Source organism: Hippichthys cyanospilos, chromosome 6 (genome assembly GCF_059441005.1).
Source record: "Hippichthys cyanospilos isolate Australia breed blue-spotted pipefish chromosome 6, RoL_Hcya_1.0, whole genome shotgun sequence".
Classification (NCBI taxonomy): Eukaryota; Metazoa; Chordata; class Actinopteri; order Syngnathiformes; family Syngnathidae; genus Hippichthys; species Hippichthys cyanospilos.
In genome coordinates, this window is record NC_142374.1 from 24304091 (window position 1) to 24328952 (window position 24862).

Here is a 24862-nt window from a genome sequence, read left to right on the forward strand (position 1 = left end):
TCGAGGAAGGAAGACAAGTGACCAGATTTTTTTTGCTCACGAGGAGAACGGTTACATTCTCCTACCGCTCTGGAAAACATCCTATCAAGTCCTTTTTTTTTTTTTTACTGATTAGACTGCACAGATGTTGAACTCCAGTCCTCAAGGGCCGGTATCCTACATGTTTTCAAGCCTTTTCCCTCAAAAACACTTAATTCAAATGATTGGGATCATTTTGAAACTCCTGCAGAGCTTGCTAATGAGCTAATCATTTGAATCAGGTGTGTTGGGGGAAGAAAACCGTAAAACATGCAGGATGCCGGCCCTTGACGACTGGAGTTCCACACCTATGGATTAGAGTAACCCTGAGTACAAACGTTGGCTCTCTAAAGGTTTATGGGAGCACACGGCAACAATGTTTCACACGATAGGTGTGTGGGCGTGTGTGTGTTCTATCAGTTCTCGTTTCATACGATGCCTGTTTTCTTCTTTTTCAAGGACATAACGGCCATCCATAGACCATTCCATCCTGTGGTCAGGTCACGGTGCCTCCTTTCTTCTTGAAGCCTCAAAATCATGGTCCATCTCTCGCGTGTTGACGAATCCCGACGACCTTTTCTGTCTGGGTTCCCTCCGTCAGTCGTCGTTTTTGCATGTTGGATGCTTCGAGTTTGTTTCAATTTTATTTATTGCCTCGGTGCAGGTGTAATGACGACAAAGAGCAGTTCATGTATTTTCTTGCAGGCAGATAATTATCTCCCGTACCGATCGGGGACCTTCCCCTCTCGATTCAGAGCTTCCCTCCTTTTGTTTCGTCAACTTCCGAATATTTCTGCCACTCCCTGAGTAAATAAGCGAGTTTTTTCTTTCCATCAAGGCTGTCTCTGTGTTTGACTAAATCATAAAACAGCGATGCTGCGTAATTACTCGTCAGATAATTAATCGGTGTTTAGTGTTGGAGACGGGTGCATAAATTAGGTCCGCTAGCAGGCGCCTGCCGTATCGATGGCTGGCACCGCTAATGAGGGCAATCATGAGAGATGCTTTAGGACCATGCTGGATGCCACCAACATTGAAAACATCTGCGTCACAATATCGCACATACTTGGTCTCCCGCTACGAAAGATACCCGCCGCCGGAGTTGTCCTTTACCGTCCCGCGATGTCCTACCTACTCCCCAAAGGCGTCATTATTGGAATCCGGGGTACATTTTCCACATGCTAATCAGGTACTCGTGTATTCCCATTCCTCCCCTGGGATGTACTAGTCAAGGGTACAACCCATTTGGGGTACCGACTCAGCCACAAGACATGAATTACTTTTTTTATCTTCAGTAAACAGGATATCTTTACCGGAGAGAAGAGACATCTTTTTAGCATCAGCAAATCCCGTCATCACCCGTAAATATGGGTGCTGTCATATGAAAGATTGACTTCCATTCTTCAGTTAGAATCTATGTAGGTAATTGCTGTGTTGTAAGTGTGGAAACACTGCCATCTAATGGTCAGAGTTAGCACTACAGTGCTTATATTGGATAAGCAATAATCAAGGGTGTCAGCTCAAACGTATTTGACCAAGATATTAGAATTTATTATTGTTATTACTTTTTTAAAAGACGAGAATTCTCGGTCATGGCATTGAATGGGTTCAACAGCGATATCCACTCATTTTTATCCGGCTCATGGGCGGCCATTTTGTCCCGTGCTGTCGCTTGAGAAGGGAGAGATGTAATGACCAATTATGGCTCAAATAACATGATACTTTTTTTCAATGTGTTTCTCTCTAAAAGCTGCACCCACAATTGAACGATTTATTTTCTCGATGTGGCCTTAGTTTTATGTCACCTGAAGGTAGGCCGGTGACAGACTGGCCGCACGGAGAAAGAAAAATGACAGAGTACTGCTGCCGCCGCGGCGTCCTCATTTCTCGCAATTAGCCGCGCGCTAGCAAACATCCTTGACGCCGCTGACCTCCCGTCGCGTAGCGGGCGTCACGCATGCGAGCTTCTCCTGCCTTATTACGGCTCCGAGTGTTATGGTAATAGAAGGCGGGCGTGTGTGGCGGTGATAGCGCCGCGGGAAAGGATAGCCTATTATCCGCCGCTGTGTGCTCTTATTCACCGCCGGCCGTTGCTAATAATGGCGCGGGAAAGGGCGACCTTTCTCTTCTGGCGATGATGCAGGTGGCTGGAGAACTGTGCAAATTTGTAAAATGTTGTTGTTGTCTGCTCTCGATTTAATTTACAGTTAGCGATAGCTTTCACCAGATAGCGCAACCGCAGCACATCTTTATTTGCGCCATCGGTGTTAGCTTTAGCCCACTTTAGCGACAACGGAGCATTGCTCGGCAGCACATATGAAATTTAAAAGGACAACACATTAAATTATATACGGAATTAGCGCTAGCTAGTTAAAACAGGGCCGCGGCGCACCTCTTCATGATCTACACCTTCACTATAGCGGAAGCTAGCTACCCAACTGAGCCTTATTAAACGCACAAAACTTTAGTTCACCTTTTTAGCTTCACCAGGTAGCACATGACCACAGTGCACATTTTCTTTAAATTACAATGTTAGCTAGCTCCAGCTAATATGTTAGGTAGCTCCAGCTAACTGTCAAAAATACAGTGAATATTTTACGCACGTGTTTAACGTTAGATTCAGAATTGTCTCGTCTTGGAATTGCAGGCATTTTTACCGGGTCTGGTCTCGGAAGTTTTTGTCAAAATCGGCCACTACTGCGAAAAAATGTTTTGCTTGAAACAGTAACAGTTAGTTTGTTTATATCTAAGATTTATTTCATTGACCCATTTCATAAACAGGAAAGCAGTTTTTTGTTCTTGTTGCAAAAGCGACTGATCGTTTTGTTGTGTTTTGTTTTGTGATTTACATGATCTACGAAGTCTCTATCTTGTCTCTATTTTGAACTCCAAAATTTTTGCTCTCGTTTTGACCCTTAAAGTTTTTTTTTGTGTCGATAATGTCTTGGTCTTGTAAGGCGTGGTCTCGACTACCATCTATTGTGCAGAGTGGACTACGCTTAGCCGGCTAGCATGCCCAAAGCAAACATCTTTTTAAATCCACATTTCGTTGAAGCAAGCTAACATTAGCGCAATGTACCTTGCGTTCGCACCGTTAGTTTTAGCTAGCTGAAAGGAATATCCTTTTGTTCGGTGTGTTGTTTGCGCTTTAGCCTTAGCGATATGATAAGAAATTGTTGTTCCGGCTTTGTATATTTTCCCCACAAACAAAGTCCGTGCGAAATACTCCAGCACAGCTTGACATTAGCATATCTTTGTTTCTCAGGTGCAGCTTCCTGGTTTGAGTCTACCCGACAACCCATATACACGCCTGCGAGTACGGTAAGCGTTCCATTCTCAATCTGGTTTTTGGCGACACCGCTCCAAGAAACGCATATCTGAGCGAGACGAGCGTTAGTGGATTCCTCCCGGTGTCGAATTCACACCCCGTGACAGATTGGAAGTATAAAAAAAAAAAAAAGCGTTTGTGTTGGCTGGCTGGCTCCTGCCCACAGGCTTTATCTGCCAGAGGAAATATTGACCAGTAACACTTGCACTTTGCTGGCGTTATTACTTTTGCTTTGTTTGTGCGTGTATGTGTTTTGTGGACAAAAAAACACACATTTGTTTGAGCAAAGACATGATGAGCAAAAGCGTTTTGGTGAGCCGCAAAAACCCAGAGGAGCCTCTGAATGAATGTTTTGTGGCGGGTGTGTGTTTGTGCGGTTCAATGATCGTGCTAGCGTAAAGCTATATCAGTGTATTGAGTGGTTTCGGGTAACGAACTAACTAATCTCAACCTAAATAAACGTCACCATCACTAGTATAACCAACTCTATCATTTTTAACTATAGTCTTTATAATATACTGTATATTTATATATATATTTATAAATATACATTTATACTATATAATAAGTCTTTATGACGTAATCTTTATAACTATAATCTTGAACCCGCAAACTAGGGTTACCAGACGTCTCGGTTTTGAGCGTCTCGAGTCCCTGCGGAATTTTGCCCGCCCCATTGCTTTTTTTTCCCATGATTTTACGTATTTCACATCCCAGCTTTTTTTTTTTAAAGTCCAAGCCAACAAATAGTTTAGGCATGTCAGTCACACAATTGTTGTGACGATTCATGTTTCAACTGGTTAAAAAGGAATTTAAACGTTTTGCTTTCACACTAACGTCCGCGATAGGCTGGAACGTGGAACTCTTTCCTGCTTTCGGTGTCTAAGAATCATGGGAAATGTCATCAATCATTGAGAGCTGAGTGTTTCTGGCGGCACGTTTCCAATTTGGGACCATGAGTGCCAATTGATTTTAAGTTTTATGAACAACGTTTTTCAAAAACAGAAATAAAGTGCGTGCATTCATTGTGAAAATTAATCAAGCAATCCACAAGCACGGTATTTTTCGCACTATAAGGCGCACCAAAAAGCTTTCCATTTTCACAAAAGCTGACAGTGCGCCCACATCTTTATTATCTTTATTGTTCATTTCTGATTGAAAAATTTGCTTGATTTATCTGATTGTTTTGTTGCCATCACTTTAGTGCAGCTCCATCTAGTGGATGCATAACGTAACCCCACGCACTATCGTAGCTTCTATTCTATGCGTCCTATAGTGCGGTGCGCCTTATATATGAAAACGTGTTTAAAATAGGCCCATCGTTGAAGGTGCATCTTATAATCCGGGGTGGATTTTAGTGCGGAAAATAGGGTAATCGATCATCAAATAATTAAACAACTATCTTAAAAAAGTAATCGATCAGTTTCAATTTATTTGACAACCCAAATCAGAACAGTTGCACGTCAACTTATTTAATCTCTTCAGCTCTTTTTAATTGTCATCCAAGATAGAATTTAGCACTAGCTAAAGTAGTAACAACAAGTGGCCGCCGTATTGATTTGCGATTCGTTTCGGTGAGGATTCGTTGCATACGGTACGTGATTTTCATCGAAATCGTGCCGTCCCGGTTTTGAAATTTGAAAACCTGCCCAACCCTAATCAGCCCTCGCACGAAACCTCACCGATAAAAAAGGCTACCATTTCAATAGACAATTAAATTGGCGTAGCTAGCGACATTAGCGTGCGAAGCTGAGCTGTATTACAATTCCCCTCATGCACATCCGAAAGGGTACTAATGTTATTGTACTTTCAAAGCGCGCATTGTAATTGCGGCGCTCGGCCTTTTTTTCAGCTTTTAACTGGCTGTCAAGCCCCCGGTGGAGTGGCACACTCCAGTCAAGCAGGCTCTTGACATTTGCTGACAGCGTGGGACTTGAGAGACTCAAGCCGATTAAAGATTCACTCCAACATGTTCCGCCGTAGATGCTTTGCGGATGGTGGGGCTCGGAAATGTACCGCAACTCTTTTGAGGCGATTTTGATCTTTGGTCCGGTTCGGTCCTCAGTCTGGTTCCGGTGGTTTTGATCCCCATTGCCGGTTAGTCCTTGTTTCTTCCGGCTTGGTTTTGATCATTGAGATTGGTTTATTCCTATGATGCTTTGCGGGGGTTTTGGTCCATTTGCATGTGGTCTTGACCCAGCCAGATAGTTTTGGTCGTTTTGGTCCTTTGGTTCTTTGCAAGTAATTTTTTTAATGGATTTATGATGTTTGCCAGTTTCTCGTAGTTTTGCTCTTTGGTTCGCTTGTTTTATGTCTTGGAGTCTTTTAGTCTTAGAGTGTCTCAAAGTATTGGTCCTTGTTTTTTGGTAAGTAGTTTGCGGTCCTTTTGGCCCTTCTTGATGTCTTTGTGTTGTTTTGTCCCTTGTTCTATGGCAAGAAATGTCAGTGTTTGACCGTTTTTTTCCCGATCATTTTAGTCCTAGTTCTTTGGCCATGTGGTTCTGGTCTTGGTCCTGGTTCTCTTGGCCCTTCTCAGGTGGCTTTGCGTTGGTCAGTTTCTGGTCGGTCGTTGAAAGTTTTTGGGATGTTTGAGATCTTTTCAAGTTGGTTTTGCGATGTAGATCAGTTTCTGGTTGTTTTTGTTCTTGGTCCGAGGGTTTTGGAGTTTTGGTCTTTGGTCCATTGCAGTCGATTTAGTCTATGATTATGACGTTATCAAGTATGAGTTTTTGTCTAAAATGGGGAAATTCAGGTCCAGAAAGTAATAGTTTGGTAAATCAGCTCCTGCATACCTGTGGCGAAAGCCTACTTTCCTGACCAGGATTTCCTATGTGTGGTTCTCAGTATTTGTGAGTCCTCAAACGTAAACAGCGGGTAGTCTGACAAAATAATATTGGTCCAAAGGCTTAACTTTTCGCTTTATTTTTTCAAAGGAGGTTGCCCATCTGTCCGATTTAAAAAGAAAACAAAAACAGCCCTTGCGCCCCTTGAGTTCACCCACCCCGGGTTTACATTATACTTTCTCCCCCGCGGGCCCGTAAAAACAGTGAATGGTCTCTGAAGGAGCAACGTAATAGCGCTCTCTCCGCCGGTAAGACGGGGCCTTGACCTCATCTCCCGAGCTCACCGAAGAACCCAAAAAAACAAAGCCCACTCCCGGAGCCGGCGATTGCCAATTTGCGACTCTTGGGAAACGCGGCTCCGGCGGCCCCCGCGGAGCGGACTAACAAACACAAACGCCACGTCGGGCGCTGTCATCGCACCGACGCTTCCCTCCCGCTAATAAGCGCGCGCGCGCCGCTCCTCTCGGGACCGGCAGCCGGCCGTGTTTTTACAAGGCCGTCGACGCACGCCGCTCCTCGTTCATCAGCGGCTGTTAGCCACGCATCCTCGCACCTAATTGCTCTCGCTCGCGCTCGGGCCATAGCGCAACATTTTTTTCGGCGGTTATCAGGACCTGATGGATGCCGCCTGCAAACATGGAGTTAATTGAGTGGAGTTCTTTTTCTTCAAGCCAGCGGTTTATTGATAAATATACTCGATAACCCCGGTCAAATTGAGTCTACCGCATCGGGCTCAATCCTCCTACTTAAAAAATGTCAACTTTACAGGAAGTCTCAGTTAAAAAGGAAGCACATTTTTTTTGCTTTCACATTCATGCCCGTGGTATGATGGACCCTTCCCGTTTTGTGTCTAAGAATCATGGGAAATATCGTCAATCAGCGAGCTCAGGGTTTCTGGCGGCACTTTTCCAACTTGGGAACAGGCAATGCCAGTTGATTCTAAGTTTTATGAACAAGGTTTTAAAACAGATGTGCGTGCTTTCGCTGTCATAATCGATTAAGTTACATCTAATCGATTATCAAATTATTTGACAATTATCTAGCTAATAAAGTAATCCGTCAGAGCAATTGTTTAATATATAATTGTCAAAATCCAAAACCTTTAAAGCCTGAACCATGAAATACATGACGGAAAATTTGGATTCTTTCAAAACGTAATATTTGCTGGCCCATTCGAACAAAGAAATAAAACAAAAAAAAAATGGAGAAAATCAACATCCACACATGACTTTTGTGAAAACAGTTTTCAAAGACAACATTCAATGAAGGTGCGCCTTATAATCCGCTGCGCCTTATAGAGCAGAAAAAAAATGGTATCCCCATTTTCTTTTCTGGAGACAAGCCCGATTTTGTGAAAACAAATCATCCGTATTGTGATTCCTTTCATTGGAAAGGATTAGAATCGTAAACGTACATAAGAAAATCGAGATTTTTTTTTTGTTTTTCCTCGGTGAGTAGCAGTAGCGTTCGGTGAATTTGCCGATTGCCGACTGCCCTTCGGCCGAGTTGTGCAAGGAAACCACAAGAAAATCCGCTTGTGTTTTTTTGACTCGTTCGGTACGCCGCCGCAGGGCCGGCTCATTTTATTGCACACCGGGGACGCCTTGTTTGCTTCGCACTCGGGTTCCCTCGTCTGCTGCGCCAAAAAATAGGAACGCTGATGCGCACCCGCGCCAGCAAACTTTGTCGCCGGGGCAAGTAAGTAAGTAAACACGCAAGCTTTGTTTGTGTGTCTTTTTTTTTTTTTTTTTTTTCCTGGGAGAAGGATGTCCTCTACGCCCTTTTTATCTCTAGTACACAACCTGATGCAAATCGGAACAATGTGGGAATTGAAGTCGGCGGACCGTGAACGCACCATTATCATCGTATCCTCGGCGTGCGTGTGAGTGATTAACATACATATTTGCTCCGCTATGCATCGGCTGCAGGAAAAAAAAATACAAAATAAATGGATGCTACCCTCAAGTAACAAAAGTGCGCAAATAACGAATTCCATGTTTTGTTTTGTTAATTTTTTTATATTCCTTAGAGCTTTTTAAAAATTCCGTGTCATGCCTCCTCGTTGCATTTCCACCTGTTCCCATCGAATCTGTCAATCACCTCCCTCGGGTTTTTCATTTTTAGTCCGTGTGTGCCTTGTTTTTTCATCACTTTGCTCGTTCCGATTTTTTTTGTTTTTTTTGGCGCCTTTGCAACATGTGTCTGATCTTTTCATGACAGTGCGAACGACACATTTGCCATATTTTCAAACGCGACCCAGGCTGTCCTGCAAGCATCCATATCATGTGAGAACAAGGACGAACTCGGACGTTGGTTCGGTCTGCTCTTTTATTGAAAATAATGCCGTAACAATCTCAGCTAACGCAAGCCTGCTGTTATCTGCAACAGGCGTTAACTGCTTGCCAACTGACGTTACGGTAATTACCATTACGCTAATTATAAATGATAAAAATGCACATGTGCGTCAAACTCTAGTTATGTGACTGATGGATCAATATTCCTCGAATGGTGCTGATTAAAAAAATAAAACGCTAATATTTAATTTACTGTTTATAGGATGCCGTTAGGTTCAGGCAACCTAGAACGTTTAATAAACAGTAAACAGGAAGGAAGACAACTAGGTTATTTTCTCTCGAGGAGAGCGGGCAGAAACCTGAACTTCTCGGATCTCCTTCCAGTTTGGTTACTGATCCTTTCGCCCCTCATTTATTCATTTGGTACAAAAGCCATTGCTGCCCTAAAGGGATGGGGGAGAGATCTGGCAACAATGTAAACAATCGCTTCATGATAGTGGAGGATGAAATTTACGAGTGCATGCTATCTTCTTTCCCAGGAAAATCAAGAGCGACCTCGTTCCGCTTTTGTCGCGTCACAGCAAATGTCTCTTTTTTCACAGCCGCTTGAGACGCGTCAATTCCTCTTCTTCACAAACGGTAAACATTCGTCCATACCAATCCGCCAATTTTCTTATTTTATAAAACAAATCTCGGAACACCTAAATACAATCATTCCAAGAAATTGGCAAGTAGCCGGGCTTGACTCCGTTCTTCACGCCGCGTCCCTTTGGCCCCTTGCGCGGCGTCCCTACGAAGACACCGTAAACGGAGGACGGGAGGTCCCTCAGCTATTTTCAACAAAAAAAAAGATAATTGTCTTCCTGCCGGTAGGAAGGAGGAAGCCGTGTATCTACGTGACCCCCCCGAGCAGGTACGAGGATCCCTTCTGAGGTGTTGTAATTACTTGCGCTGATAGAGGTGACGGGAGGACGCCGCCCTCGTCCCGCCGAGCTCGCGCTCGCCATATGCGGCGTTTAATGTCAGTGTAATCTGTAAAGGTTAGCGCCGTACATCTCCACAAGCAGCCCAATCAGTGCTCCGGAAACACGGCGTGACATTAAGAAGCCCGTCGCCCTTTTGTCGCCTTTAATACGAGCGCACTTGTGATCACGCGCCGGTGCGTAAACGCAAAACACTTCCTCTCCGCCCGTCTTCAGACTCGTACCCAATAGCCGGCCGCTTTCCTGTATTTGTTATTTCCTATTTGTGCGTCTCAGACGTTTTTCATCGCTGTGAAACTTGCTCATTATTTTGGTGTGTTGATGTGTGGAATTGAACTAATGGCTGAGCGCCACACGTATGACTAACACGTGACTGTTTGAGGATTTCTGCCGTAAAAGTATACGAGCATATACTCGAGTACCCCGGGGGGCACGTGAAGGCGGGTCGGTGTGTATGTTCAATTTTAGCTGAGTTTCTGCAGGAATCAGCAAAACTAATTGAATTCTCGCATTTCAAATGAAGAGAAAATGAATTGAAACATGAAACAAACTGCTAATTTCAGTGGTTATTAGACGAGTGTACGAATACCCTTGGAGGTAAGTGAAGGCAATTTCGCGGGTATGTTAAATTTTAAGGAAGTTTTTGCAGGTCCTGTATAATCAAATTTAATTTAATTCATGCATTTCAAATGAAGAGAAAATTAACTGAAACGTGAAAGAAGTGACTGCCAATATCAGTGGTTATCAGACGAGTGTACAAATACCCCTGGAGGTAAGTGAAGGCGGTTTAGCGGGTATGTTAAATTTTAAGGAAGTTTTTGCAGGTATCATCAAATTTAATTTAATTCATGCATTTCAAATGAAGAGAAAATGAATTGAAACATGAAACAAATGACTGCTTATTTCAGTGGTTATCAGACGAGTGTACGAATACACCTGGAGGTAAGTGAAGGCGGTTTAGCGGGTATGTTAAATTTTAAGGAATTTTTGCAGGTATCATCAAATTTAATTCATGCATTTCAAATGAAGAGAACATTAATTGAAACATGACTGCTAAATTGTGTTTTAGTGTATAAGTGATTATCAAATGAGGGTACGAATACTCCTGAAGGTACCTGAAGGCAGTTAAGGGGGTATGTTCAATTTGAAGTTTTTGCAGTTTTTGTATCATCAAATCCAATGTAATTCTTGCCTTTCAAATGAAGAGAAAATTAATTAAAACATGAAACAAGTTACCGCTAAATTGGGTTTCAATATATCAGGGGTTCTCACATGAGGGTATGAATACCCGTGGACTCACAGCATTATTACAGCTGTATTTTCAAGTTAAGAGCAAATGAACTGAAACAAGAAGCAATTTATTGCAAAATATTTTGAGTGTATCAGCGATTCTCAGATGAGGGTACGAGTACCCCTGGGGGTAGTGCTACACCTCTACCGCAGAAAAACTCACATTTTTTTACCTTTATTGTGTAAGAAAATCCAAGTTAATCTCACTAACAGCGGCTCACTTTGTTTTCCGCACGCCTGACTAGTCTAAAATGCATCACAGTTCACACTGCTTTATTATTTAGAGTTAGTTTTACCCTTGACTAGATTTCATTCCACTATTTCCTATGGGAAATGTCGGATAATTGGATTTACGGTAGACGATTGTTATCAAAATGTATATTCAGGATACTGTAGTGGTTCTCAAATGGGAGTACATGAGATCGGGCTTTATTTGCGTTCATTTGTGTGTGTGGGGGGGGGGCTAACGGTTCGTACTTGTGGATATATATATATATATATATATATATATATATATATATATATATATATATATATATATATATATATATGACTTTGAACTCTAAAGTGTAAAATAAAAGTGTCAGGCCACACATTGTAGCGCACACACCGGGTCGGTCTTGCCCGAGCAGGGATGCGGTGGTCCCTCGCAGCTTCACGCATGACCCCCCCGACCCCCCCGGCGGCGTCACGCTAGCTTGCAGTCCACAGTGCTTTCATGTCACCTGTGTCACCGGGGCAATTTTTGCCTTCCTGCGCAAATCAGGTGTCTCCGATTTCCAACACTGTCACACGGCAAAGCGGACGTTGCTTAATTCTGGATGCAAGCTCTTTCACACAGAACTAGGTCAGCGGTTTGATGTAGTTACACATATTGCCTATATTTACACGCACATTATACCGGTGGAACCTCCTGTGAAGTATTTTTGTCTGCCAAGATACCCCTACCCAGTGCAAAGCAAAGGAGTCGCGAAAACACAATTAAGGAACATGTTGCTTCATGATACAATTAATTTGCTCTTAACTTGAAAAGAAAGCAGAACTCGTTCCTGCTCCAGCGTTAAATTAGATTTGCCTGTATTTCCAGAAACCCAAAATAAAGGCACATGCAAAGGAGTCACTGTGATGCAATTTAGAAAGAAGTTGTTTCATGATCCAAATAATTGGTACTCAATTTGAAAAGAAAATTGCAATCTTCCTCCCACCGTTGGGCAGTCTTTGATTAGACTTTTATATATATATATATATATATATATATATATATATATATATATATATATATATATATATATATGTGTGTGTGTGTCTGTGTGTGTGGCAGTAACAAGTCATGGGCGTGACATCCAACTACTGGAGTTTGGCATGCCTAAATAATAATAATTAAAAAAAAAAAAACCTATAGGCAAACAGGTCAAGCTCACGTAAACACAGTGAAAACAAAGCGTGAAATAAACGGGCGCGCTGAAGCGCGGAGTCCCAAAATAACATAAAGCGAGTCATCATCATCATCATCATCATCATCACCATCCAACGTCCATCTTCTTGCCAAAGTCAGCGCACGGGCTCAGCGCGCGTTAGCGCCGTGTTTTGAGGGGCAAAATGGCACATTACGGCACATTAAAGCGCATTACGGCGCTCGCGCGGCTCCACTCCGTCATTACAGAATTGTCCTCGGACGCTTTTGTGCCATTTCCCTGCCGCCGTTTCCGAGTGGCCAAGTAGAAAATTGCCTGGCGCCGGTTCATAATTACTCGGCGGGCGCGCGCGGGTCACCTCGGAGCCCGGCGCGCGCCGCTTCCGATGGGATGCTTGGCGCGGCCGATTTTAGCACAATGCCCCTAATCGCAGCCGCTTCCCTTTTGCGGGATCATGTGACTGCAAGTGTCAGATGTCGTTTGCCGTGAAATTTATTTGCAAATCCGCATGCACGCTGAAAGAGTTTTGGAAAACAATTGTATATCAGTCTTTTTCCATTATTCTTACATGCTAGCCTGTGGCTATTGCTAGCAACTATTTGTGTGTGTTTGTTCCTGGTATCCTATCCATTATCAGTTCATACAACGGCTTCTATCTTCTTCTCCAAGAACATAAGGGCCATCCACAGACCGACCTGCCCTGTGGTTAGGTCACGGTGTCTCTTTTCCTCTGCTCGTTTTTTCTTTCATGTCTCAAACAAGGTTATGCCGCACTGCTGAAATAATGCTTTGCAATACAATAAGAGTAAATATGGAATAACCAACGTACATTTATTCTACCAGACGGTTTACCGCGGTGTTGATCACCGGACAGATTTATACTTTGTCCTGTATACAAACGGGGCAGAATATGATTTGCTGCCTGCTGAGTTGATTTATCAAGCTGTTCTATTCTTGTTGTATTTGTTATGTTTGGGCTGTTAACTAGGTTTTCTGTTCTGGGTTCAGCTCCCTGTTCCAATTGGGTCCTGCCCATGTGCTCCTTGTTGTCTCGCCAGTTTTCAGTGTATTTAGTTCCCTGTTTCTTTTCAGTTTTTGTCGGGTTTTGATTCGCCAATCCGCTCGCTGTTCCAATTGTGTCTTGCCCGTGTGCTCCTTGTCATCTCGCCAGTTTTGAGTGTATTTAGTTCCCTGTTTCTTTTCAGTTTTTGTCAGGACTTGTCAAAATTGATGTGTCGTTGTACTATCATTTGGAGCGTATATAGCACGTCAAAATTTCAAACAGGGTGCTATGAAAATGTTAATTGTAAAAACATACATTTATAACTCATTAGCCGAGGTAAATATTGAAGAATTGACATGGCGATAAGTTATTTAATTTTTTCATCCCCCATGTATGAAAACTCGCTGATTATAGGGCGCGCTGTCACCTTTTGAGAAAATTGAAGACTTTTAGGTGCGCCTTATCGTGCGGAAAATAGGCTATGTAACAATCTTGACTGGGGGGGGGGGGGGATCATGCGGCGGCTTCTCGGCGGATCAGCACAAGAACGAGAGATCAAGCCAACCCGGCGTTTCAAACGCTCGGTGGGAAATAAGATAGACGGGGAGGGGTAGTCGTGTGCGGGATATCGACGCGGAAGGCAAAATTAGAATTGATTGGTGGAGAAGCGAAGGCCGCTATTCTGAAGGGAGCTCGCGATCCGGCGCGAGCTCCCGCCAATCCCTAATCCGCCCGTCTTTGAGGAAATCTCCGTGGCGGGAGCGCCTTCTCATTACTCTCACAGACGGCCGATCCGTCGCAGATTGGCGGCGTTAAGATGCTGAGCCTCGCCGGGCCTAATGGGATTCTTGTAAACGGGCCGCTCGCCGGAGGACGCTCGCGTATGAACTGTTTGGCAGGTGCTTGATCCACTGGAAATCCTTGGAAACCGTCCGCATGCGCTTCCCGGGTTGGCCAAAATAAATGTATGACCTCCGCTAGGCCTCGGCCTGTCATCAAACAAAACAACGGCAAAATTGCAGTAATTATTGGAAGTAAGAATGCAGCCGATATAAACATGCGCATCGGTGTGTCTAAAATCGGCTTATGTGGCTCAATCGTCCTCCAATCGTGGCGAATAACAACAACAAAAATGAAATAAAAACTACAATTTTTTAAGTTACGCACCCATATTTTTGGCCTTTATTTTTTGCGTCTTATATTTGGGGAATTACGGTAATTTAAAGGGTTTTAAGAGTGTATTTTTGGGGCTGTTTCTGTGTAAAGCGCAACTCTACTTATGGGAAATTTATGTTACAAAATGACCGCCAGAGGAAATTATTTCATAAGTAAGAATACAGCCGATATAAACATGCGCATCGGTGTGTCTAAAATCGGCTTATGTGGCTCAGTCTTCCTCCAATAATGGCGAATAACAACAAATAAAAATAAAAACAACCGTTTTTGAAGTTACCGTATAGAGGACACACCCATATTTTTGGCCTTCAATTTTTGCGTCTTATATTTGGGGAATTACCGTCATTTAAAGGGTTTTAAGAGCGTTTTTTGGGGCTGTTTATATGTAAAACGCGATTGTATTTACGGGAAATTCACATTACAAAATGACTACCGGAACAAATTATTTCTTAAGTAAGAATACAGCCGATATAAACATGCGCATCGGTGTGTCTAAAATCGGCTTATGTGGCTCAATCTTCGTCCAATAGTGGCGAATAACACAAAAAAAATTTTAAACAATTTTTCAAGTTACTGTTTAGCGGACGCACCTATATTTTTGGCCTTCAATTTTTGGGGAATTACGGTAATTTAAAGGGTTTTAAGAGCGTTTTTTGGGGGGCTGTTTACATGTAAAACGCGACTCTACTTATGGGAAATTCACGATACAAAATGACTACCGGAACAAATGATTTCGTAAGTAGAGGTACCGGCGTATCTGGGATCGGAAGTAAGGGCTTAAAAAAAACAAAACGTGGATTTACGTCTTCAAACGGGCCGAGGCGACGCCAAGTGGCGGTTTTCCGCACGCCCGGCACCGCCGACCCGAACAGAAGTTTGCGCTTAATGAAAATTCATCATCCCAGGAGGGGGGGGGGGGGGGCGCCGGCGTACGCGCGCAACGCCGCAGTCGATTATCCGGGCTTTGATCCCCGCTCGCAACCCCGAGCCCGTTGACGGCGGCGACAAACGCCTTTCATCCTCGACGACACCGCCAGCGCAACAAGCTGTGATCACACGCCGAGATGCTCCAAAACAACATTAGCATTTGCGCTAAAAGCGGCGCTCTGTCACACGTCAAACCCGTAAAGTGGCGGCGAAGGAAAGCGTGGCCTTTATTCCCGTATCCGCGGCGTGAACTTCCAGGAGCATCACAATTTGAAGAAAAAACATAAACAAATGGAATGAAATGTTGGCGGCGCGCGCGAAAGGGGCTGAAGGCGAGCCACAAATTTCTCGGCTTCCGACGTAGTAGCAGAAGCGGGCCAAGTCTCTGCTGGGCCCATTTTGTGGACGCCGCTGTGTGAAAGGTGCAAAAGGAGCGTCAAATTCACTTTTTTTCCAACTTAAATGAGCTGCGCTCGGATAGCACAGGGAAAACGCTTGAGGTGATGATTTGTGTTGAATTTGTCTTACTTGATTTTATTATCTTTATTTTTATTACATGATTATTATTTTATTTACTACTATTTTTTTCGTTATTGTCATATTATTATTTAATTTAATTTATGTATTTTTATTTAATTAATTTTTTTATTTAATTTATTTTAATTTATTTCATACTATATTATAGAAATAGTAATTACAATAATAATTACTATTGCATGATTTTTATTTTTTCCGATTATTATTATTTTTTTACTGTTATCATATTTTTTTATATTTTATTTTTATTAATTTATTCTTATTTTATTTTTACTATAGTGTATTGTTTTGAATTTATTTAATTATCATAATTATATATTTTACCATTATTACTATTATTATTTATTTTTTACCTTGTACACATTTAGTTTTCGAATCCGGTTGTATGTTTCTCTGTAAATGTCAATAGTCCTTGTTCCCTGAATGCAGCAGTTGTCAAGTAGACACAATAATATAATTTAGTAACATGAAATATGATAAATATCCTGTGTGTATTTTTGTCCCCTGTTGACTTGCTGCAATTTACTATAAACAAACAGTGCCACGTTGTTTCACATTCCAGTTAATGTGCTTTTAATTTGAAAAGAAACATTGACTGAAAAGTACATTCCTTTCACCACTATTTTTATTTTTTTTTTCAATATTTTTGAACACCAGAAAGATCCTTCCCGCTCAACAAGAAATACACTTTCTTAACCGCGGCAAAAAAATAAATAAATAAATAAATAAAAACCCATCTCTATAGTTTGGGTGAAAAGACAACAGCAGGGGCGCCTCTGCCAAGCGCCCGCTGAGTTATGAAGCTTCCCGGATGAAAGGAGAACGTCGGAAGGCAGCCGGCCCCGGCCCGGCGGGAATCAAACTCGGGTCCCGCTGCGGATACTACGTTGGTAACCATAGCGATGAGAAACCTGGACTCATCAAAGAATTAGGCGCGGCCCAGCAAGCCATCCGACGCCTTCGAATGCGTAAATGACCTTTTATTCTCTTCAAGGTTTTCTTATACCTCCTCTACTTCTAATTCTTCTTCTTCTTCTTTTTATTATTATTTTTAACCATCATTATTATTAACAGCCTTTTATTCTCTATACTGTACGTTCGAAATGCCCGACTGCGTTTGAATGCACCGTACGTCTCATCCTCGTGTCAGAAGGTAGCTGAGACTTGGACGCGTCAAGCTAATCTGAATCCAGGCCGCCATCCACCTAAAAACTTACAAACAAAACCTGTTTTTTGCTGCTTGGCTTCATGTTGTTGCCGCGCATGACGTTTGGGATGGCGGGCGGGCGGGCGGGCTTTAGCGTCCGGCAGGCTCATCGGAAACAAACGCGGCAGAGGGAAAGTAAATACAGTTGGTAAACGAGAGGTAAATAAGACGCATCGATCTCCATAGGCAGCCATTTTTCAATATAGATTAGCTGTTTCGCGTCGTCGTCATTTGACGCCTCCAGCCGTGATTTCGCTATTAGACGTTTGCGGGGAAAAAAATATTGAGTTGCAAGCCAAAACCGGCCTGGGGAGGGGCCGCTCAAAACCGCATAAAGAATTAGCGCGCATGAAATGGATCAAGATGACGCGTCCACGCGCTAGCTCCACGGTGTACAAAATATGGCGTGAGGGCCATTTGCGGCCCGCCATCCATGCTAGTGGCCCGCAGTAGATACTAAAAATGCATGTTCACATGGTCAATTGCAATAAATTTTTTTTATTATGATGATTATTATTATTATAAATTTCAGGTTGCTAGGTCTGAATTTCCCCCGCAAAATTCAGGGGGGAAAGGATCCCTGGAAATCATGCTCTCCAAACAGAAATGGCTGAGACGATATCAGCGCTCTGCAAAGTTCGAGCGCTCATCCGGGGCTCCGCTCCGCGTTTTTCGTTTTCATTTACACGGCGCCAAACGAGCAAATTACCCACGCCGACTTTGCAAGCCAGACGTTTAACGGCGCAATGAAATCACAATAGCGCGCTTTCCGTCCGGCAATTAACCTTTTGCTGAAGCAATAATTATTTAGTGGCTACACCGCGACAAACGTCCGGTCCTGGAGGAGCCCCTCGCCCCGCCGCTAATGGATGTCTTCTGCCCTATAAAAAGATGGAAAAGCGTGCGGCGTCTTTTATGCCGGACAACTCTCGTCCAAACTAAAGCAGTAATGGAAAGCATACAAATAAAAGAACTTATACACGTTTTATATATATATATATATATATATATATATATATATATATATATATATATATATATATATATATCCTACAGTAGTTAGCTAATGCGTGTAAAACACCAGATAAAAACATCAACCCACAACATCAAAATTGTATATTAATGTTGTATATGTAACAATAACATGAATAACAAAACTATTTAAAGATTTATTTATTTATTTATTTTGACGTGACGAGCTTGTGGTGGCCATTTTTCCTAGCGAGGATAGCCTGGCCTAGCCTAGCCTAGCCTTCTTGGTACTTCTCGATTATCTCCAGCTCGGTTTCCATACTAATCGTCTTCTTAGTTATTAATGTTGTATATGTAACAATAACATGAATAACAAAAATATTTAAAGGATTTATTCATTTATTTATTTTGACGTGACGAGCTTGTGGTGGCCATTTTTCCTAGCGAGGATAGCCTGGCCTAGCCTAGCCTAGCCTAGCCTTCTTGGTACTTCTCGATTAGCTCCAGCTTGGTTTCCATACTAATCGTCTTAGTTATCCCTTTAACATCACTAGAAATCTAAACTTTGAATTAAGCGCTAAAATATATTTATATATTATGTATATTTAAAAACAGAAGAAAAAAGTTCTGGTGTCCATGTCCAGACAAGCAAGAGGGCCCGACCCGAGTCGAACGCGTCACAAGAGCGAAGACGTTAAGTATTAACGCCAGAACGAGAACCTCTCAATTTTGTATGTTATTCAATCCAAGATGGATGAGGCAAGTTGTTATTTAATAGCAGAGATTTTCTGCTCAGGTGCCCGTTTCCACGGCAACGTCAATATCGCAAACGGACCCCGGCCACGTCTCCAACTCAGTCAATCCGGTACCGACTGCCATCGGAGCGCAATTAGTCAGCGGAATTACGCGGCGAGAGGAAAGCGCGCCGCGATTGATGAGCGCCGGCTCCTCGGTCACGCGACGGGCGAGGGACGATCGGCAAACCCGCGGAGAACCCGGCCGGTCCCGTTTATCAGCCGGGCCTCCGTTACCTTTGCGGGGACGGGGAATAGATTCCGTCCCAAATGGAGCTGTCTGCCCTCCGGCCTCGCAGATAAAAGCGGATGGATATCACTAAGTGTTATGATTACATTAGTCACGCCGTCCATCGCGGTTTTGGCCGCGCCGCGGTACCGCCTTTCCCGGCTTCCCAGGCGGCGCCGGGGTTCCGTGCCGGCGAAAAAGCAGAAGAGCTTCATTGTTCTTTGTTAATGTCGCCGACGTGGATGCGATTGGAGGGAGAATGACGGATTGCCGGGATTCTGAGGCAAAATGAGAGCTGGGTGAGAAGGGAAAGCGCCAAAGCGCCTGATCTGTGTGAAAGGTATGGACGTAAGAGTCACGCGGGCTTGTAGGAGAACATTCGGGAGCTTCCCAGAAAATACTAGTGTCTATTGTGTTTGTTTCTTTTAAGCAGACAAAAGCCAGACTGGGAATGAGATGAGCCCCTATCACACAGTCGGAGTAAAGTAGGCCTTTTCTCATTTTGGCATTATTTAAAAAAAACAAAACTTTGCCCTTTGTTAATGTTGCAGACATGAATGAAAATGGAGGGATTAACAAGCTGCTGAGGCAAAATCGTAGTTGTGTGAAAACGTAAAGCAAAAAAACGGGATAGGAGTTTCGTATGAGTCTGATCTGTGTGAAAAGGTGGACATAGAAGTCACGCAGGAGCAAAGGAGATTCGCACAAAGTATTAGTGTCTGTTGTGTGATTTAGGTTGTTTGTTTTTACATCCGAAAGCCAGAACAGGAATGAGATGAGCCCCTTTCACACCCATGTTGTGAAATTGGCCGTTTCTCATTTGAACAATATTTTTAACACTTACAAGCTAAAAACCCTCGTGTTAAATGTAACTCAATTATGGTTCTAAAATAACCGACCCAATAGGGGGTCGATTTGACCTCTTTTTTTTTTTTCTTTTTACAAAATAGAATTTAATAAATAATCCTTTTGTTTGCTTTTTTTTGTCCTTGTATTTTGCACTGTGTTTAAATGTTCAGTAAAGTATCAATCGCTTTAGCAATAGATTGCTTCATGTTCCAATAAATTTACTCTTAATTTGAAAAGAACCCCCCAGAAGAGCCTCGACATATATATACCTATATTTTTGCCTTTTTGCATATATTTTTTTTCAATCATAATTTGCACACCAAATGGTGTTTTGGGACCTCATTTTGAACGTTTTTTTTGCTTGCAAGACACACACTTGGCCACACTTTGTCTTTTGTCCTTTCGCACCTCCTTAGCCCTGACATAAAGACACACGCCATTTTGATCCGGCCCCAATCCATAAGGATAATAGCGAGGGATCGATAGCGAGGCGCGCTCGCCGCAGAGTCGCTGTCACCGCGGAATATTGACACCACGCCGCTCATTTCCTGTGAGCGCACGTTGTTAATGACTAAAAATGTCACGGTAGCCCGTCAGCCGGGAAGGAGGAGACGGGGCACAAATTTCCACCGCAATTTTTTTTGTCACCATTCAAGAATCAATCATCATCTCATTTTGATTGCGTAAGCCGCCTTTATTAGATGGAATATGCAAAACAGATTCCCGAGTTAGCTCGTCTTAAAGGCTGAGAGAATTGGAGCAAAACGGCTGTTTGAAAACAACATGGCTGACCTCCTGTCCATTTGGAGACATCATGGACACTATTTTGAGTAAACCTTTACCACGGACGTCCGTCACGTTTGGAGTAACCATGGTTATTTTTGTAAAACTTTCCTGGCGAAAATTGTCGCTCCAAACAAAAATGGCTGACTTCCTGTTAGTGTAGGTTCTAAAAACTTTCTAGGGGGCACTAATGAGTAAATGTGTCCAAAATCTCTGCTTTAATCAAAGTAGTTAGCTTCCTGAGCCTTGTTATTTTCAGCATTTCCACCATTTTTTTTTTTTTTTTGGGGGGGGGGGGCACTAATGAGAAAATTAGTCCAAAATTTGCTTGAGACTTTTTCATATGGTTTATTTTGCTTGGTATGTCAGCCCATTTTTTTTTATTGGGGGGGTGAAAAGAAAAATAATTCAGGGGGCAAAAACGTGCAAAAAGAAATGAGCAAAATATTTTTTATTTTTATTTTTTTTTTCTTCACAACATGCACATTTTTTTCCTGGGTGACAGGAAAAAAAAAAAAAAAACAAGTTCCAAAACTGAAGCTAGACTACATAAAGATAAACAGCGCAGTCGTTTCACTTGCACGTCTTTAATTTGCATCGATCGTAAACATTCTGCGAGCCAAGATGGATGCGTCCCACAAAAATTGTTGCGTTGATGCCCGAGCAGGTTTCCCATTGATTTGGAACATCTACCTGAGCCAAGATGGATGTGGCGCGTCACAACCTTTTTGCTGTGTAAATTCCAGACCAAGAATCTGATTGATTTTAAACCTTTTTTCAAGCCAAGATGGATTTAGCAGAACAAAAACTGTTCTCGTCGATGCCTGAGCGAGAATCCGATTGATTTTCAACATCTTAGCCTTTCAAAGAAAAAAAGCCCTTAGTTCATTCAAATGATTTTTTTTTTTTTTTTAATTCCGACGAGCCATCATTTCACGCTTGCGCTGGTTCGGTCGATCGGAACGCGTCCCCGCCACCTTTGCGGGCCGGGCTCTCCCACAAGACACGTGATTGGCTCCAGCCTTGACGGTCGACCAATGAGGGCAGGTGTTGTAACCCACTCTCGCTCAGAAGTTGAAATCCGCATCTTGTGGGAGTGCCCATTGAGCTGACTGACAGTTTGCCTGTGCTGTCATTTGAGAACAGTACTTTTTTTTTTTTTTTTTTTGGTCATTGCTTCGGAAGTCCTCTGAGTCAATCACACACGAGCGGATGAAAAAGACCGGCAAGTCGGAAAGAAAACTTTGGGATCCTCTTAACTTTTTGAATAACTTCAAGTGTAAACACTGCTTTTTAATCACGTTTGGTCAGCTACTCGTAGGCCAACGGGAAGAAATAACAGTAGTTTTAATAATGAAAGATTTAAGTAAATATGTGTACTGCAGTCGTTCGACAACCGAGGAGTGCCCCCCTTTTTTTTTTTTAATTCCAACGAGCCATAATCTCACACTTGCGCCGGTCCAGTCCGTCAGGACATGTCCCTGCCGTCCGAACCCAGACCGCAAAGGTCTGGGCACTCCTAGAATAAGTGGGCACCCCTACAAGACACGTGATTGCCACCAGCCGCGACAATCGACCAATGAGGGCAGGAGTCGTAACCCACTCCCTCTCGGAACTTGAAATCCACAGTAAAACATCCGATCGCCTTCTCGTAGGGTTACTGCAGCTCACCGTGATCCGGACTACACACAGTCAAGTCGTGGAAACGGGAAGGGATAACAGTACCGCAGCTACTTTATAAGGTTTAATTACGAAAGATTTAAGTAAATATGCGTACTGCTGCGGTCCGAGGAGTGCCCGTGGCTTGATTTATTTATTTATTTTTTTTTTAATTCCGACGAGCCATCATTTCACGCTTGCGCTGGTCCGGTCCGTCGGGACACGTATCTGAACCCGGACCGCAAAGGTCTGCGCCTCCACCGCTGCTCGGCATTAGCATAGACTCATTTGTTTTGCATTAATTATGCATTGGTGTCAAGCCACTAATGATGACAAGGTCAAGGAGTAGCAGGCGGGCCAAGAATGCGCTGAATATTTCTCCCTGCTCTCAGCACGCACAAGGACTTTCTTGCTCTACCTTTCAGCCTCGGGGACCGTTAGCGCCTTGTCTAATCCCTGACATTTTGGCCCGAAATCGCCCGTTAACACTTTCGATCCCTAAAGACGTATTTTGACGTTTTTAAGAGTGCAGACATTCAGGTTTGAATCTTTTTTCGATTCCTTTTTTCAAGCCTTTGGCGCAAAGATCTGTACATGATCTGTACAGAATTAAATATCATCATAAATAAAAAAAATATATAAAGGAAAAATGATTTTATTTACCTTGTTGTGGCTTGAGCAGCTTACGGTCATATTCTTTGTCGACTTGTGTTTCACCTCAAGACTGTAGGTGGCGGTAGGGACCGCTTTATTATACCTTTAAAAGCATTTAGAAAATTACGGGTTGTGTTTCGCGTGCAAAGTGTGTGCACAAGGGTTACATTAGTACTTCAAGTTTTTAGAGACACCTTTAGAGAAACACTTGAAAATTTGGCATGGGAGTATAAATAACAAAATGGAATTGAATGTCTGGACTCTTAAACACAGGAAAAAAAAAAACGTAAAAACACATTTTTGGGATTGGACGATTTAAGAATCTGGTGATTGATTGCAGATTTAATTGCGTGATCAAATATGGCCATCTTGAGCGTTTGATTCCACTCCATTGCAAATTTCAATCTTTCCTCATGCACAATCACCAGTAGATGGCAGCAATGACCTGTTTTCAATATTAGATCAGCACGGTTTGTGAGTCCGCTATTATATTTTATATGATATATCGCAATATCCCTTGCTTTTTTGTATTTTCCCTAAACGCAAAGTAAACGCTATCGGCGTTGTTGAGGTGGTTGTTGTGTAAAAGGGGTGAGCCGCAGCACACCCCGGTCCTCCCGCCTGGCCGGCGCACTCTCATTAGCGGACGCCATCTGCCAGAGCAGACCTGGCACCGCCACGTCCGCATTTTGTGCTCTCCTCTCGCACCTTTGGACGCAGTCGGGGTGACACCTTCATCATCCCGGTCCGATCCACTCGTACGTTTTCGAGCCCGGTTATAAATCGCGTTCATTTGATTCATTTGTCGTTTTTCGATCAACCGAGATTTGAAAATAAGCTAAATGCGGAATTGAGATTTCTGCATGGTTCCTGGGGTAGTCCGCTTATTTAGCCATTAAAAAGTTCGTGTTTTATCTATAATTAACTAGACCAGGGGCGAGAAGCCAACAACAGCGCCGGTGTTTTGATCATCCACTTCATAAGAGAGAAAATTTCAATAGAAAATGAACTCTTTCGGTGCCGAGGGTGAGAATTCTCGTCTTAAAAAATATGAATAGCAATAATAAAAGTCCATTGAGCACTGTAGTGCCAACTGTGACCATTGGATGGCAGTGTTGCCACACTTACAACACAGATATTCCCTACATCAATTCTAACTGAAGAATGGAAGTCACTTTTTCGTATGGCATCTCCCATATTGACATAAACATAGCACACAACATTCTGTCGACCTTGAAAGGTGAGTGAAAATGCGTAATATATTTTTCCGATATACGTTTCCTTCTCCGATAACGCTTGGCACTAAAGGAGTTAATCATTATTCAAGTCCCATGTGTTTAACTATTTATTGAAATGACTCTGAAAATTGAAACGAGCAAAATAAAGCCTCTTTGCGAAGAAAAAAACAACAGCTTGGAGCGCATTCAACGTTACGCTGGCGTCGCGTTCACTGACCGGCCACAATGTGGGAAATCTGAAACACACCTAACCCACAACAAATACATTATTTAGGGAGAAGAAAATATGACGAATTTAGGAAGATATTTATTCTGTTAGGCTATAGTTTTTACATCGCCAAAATACCAAAATTTGACCCCAAAAATAAAGGTGCGTCTAATACACAGGTCGTTGGGGAAATTACGTTCATTTGCTCTTAATTTGAAAAGAAAACTGTCCTGTTCCTGTCACGGCATGACATTTTATTTGATACCTGCAGAATCCCTGCTAAAATCTCCGTTACCCCCATTTGATAACCACTTATTCATGCAAATCTTCTCACTGATTTGCATCGTATCATCACTGCATTCATTCATAAATGATATCGTTGATATGCTATTGCATCACAGTTTGAGCGAACCTCATCGTAATCGAGTGCATCGCGAATCAAGTGACTTGTACGT

At 42.8% G+C, this 24862-nt stretch overlaps 1 protein-coding gene across 4 annotated transcripts in view; it reads left to right on the top strand.

The window, feature by feature from the left end:
- mgat4c (mgat4 family member C) overlaps positions 1-24862 on the top strand; it is an 86325-nt gene that overhangs the window by 33726 nt on the left and 27737 nt on the right. For all 4 annotated transcript variants that reach the window (XM_088417884.1, XM_088417883.1, XM_088417887.1 and 1 more), the window contains exon 4: positions 3284-3339. The gene's annotated coding sequence lies outside the window, so the exon portion shown is untranslated. The remainder of the gene's footprint in view (positions 1-3283; positions 3340-24862) is intronic.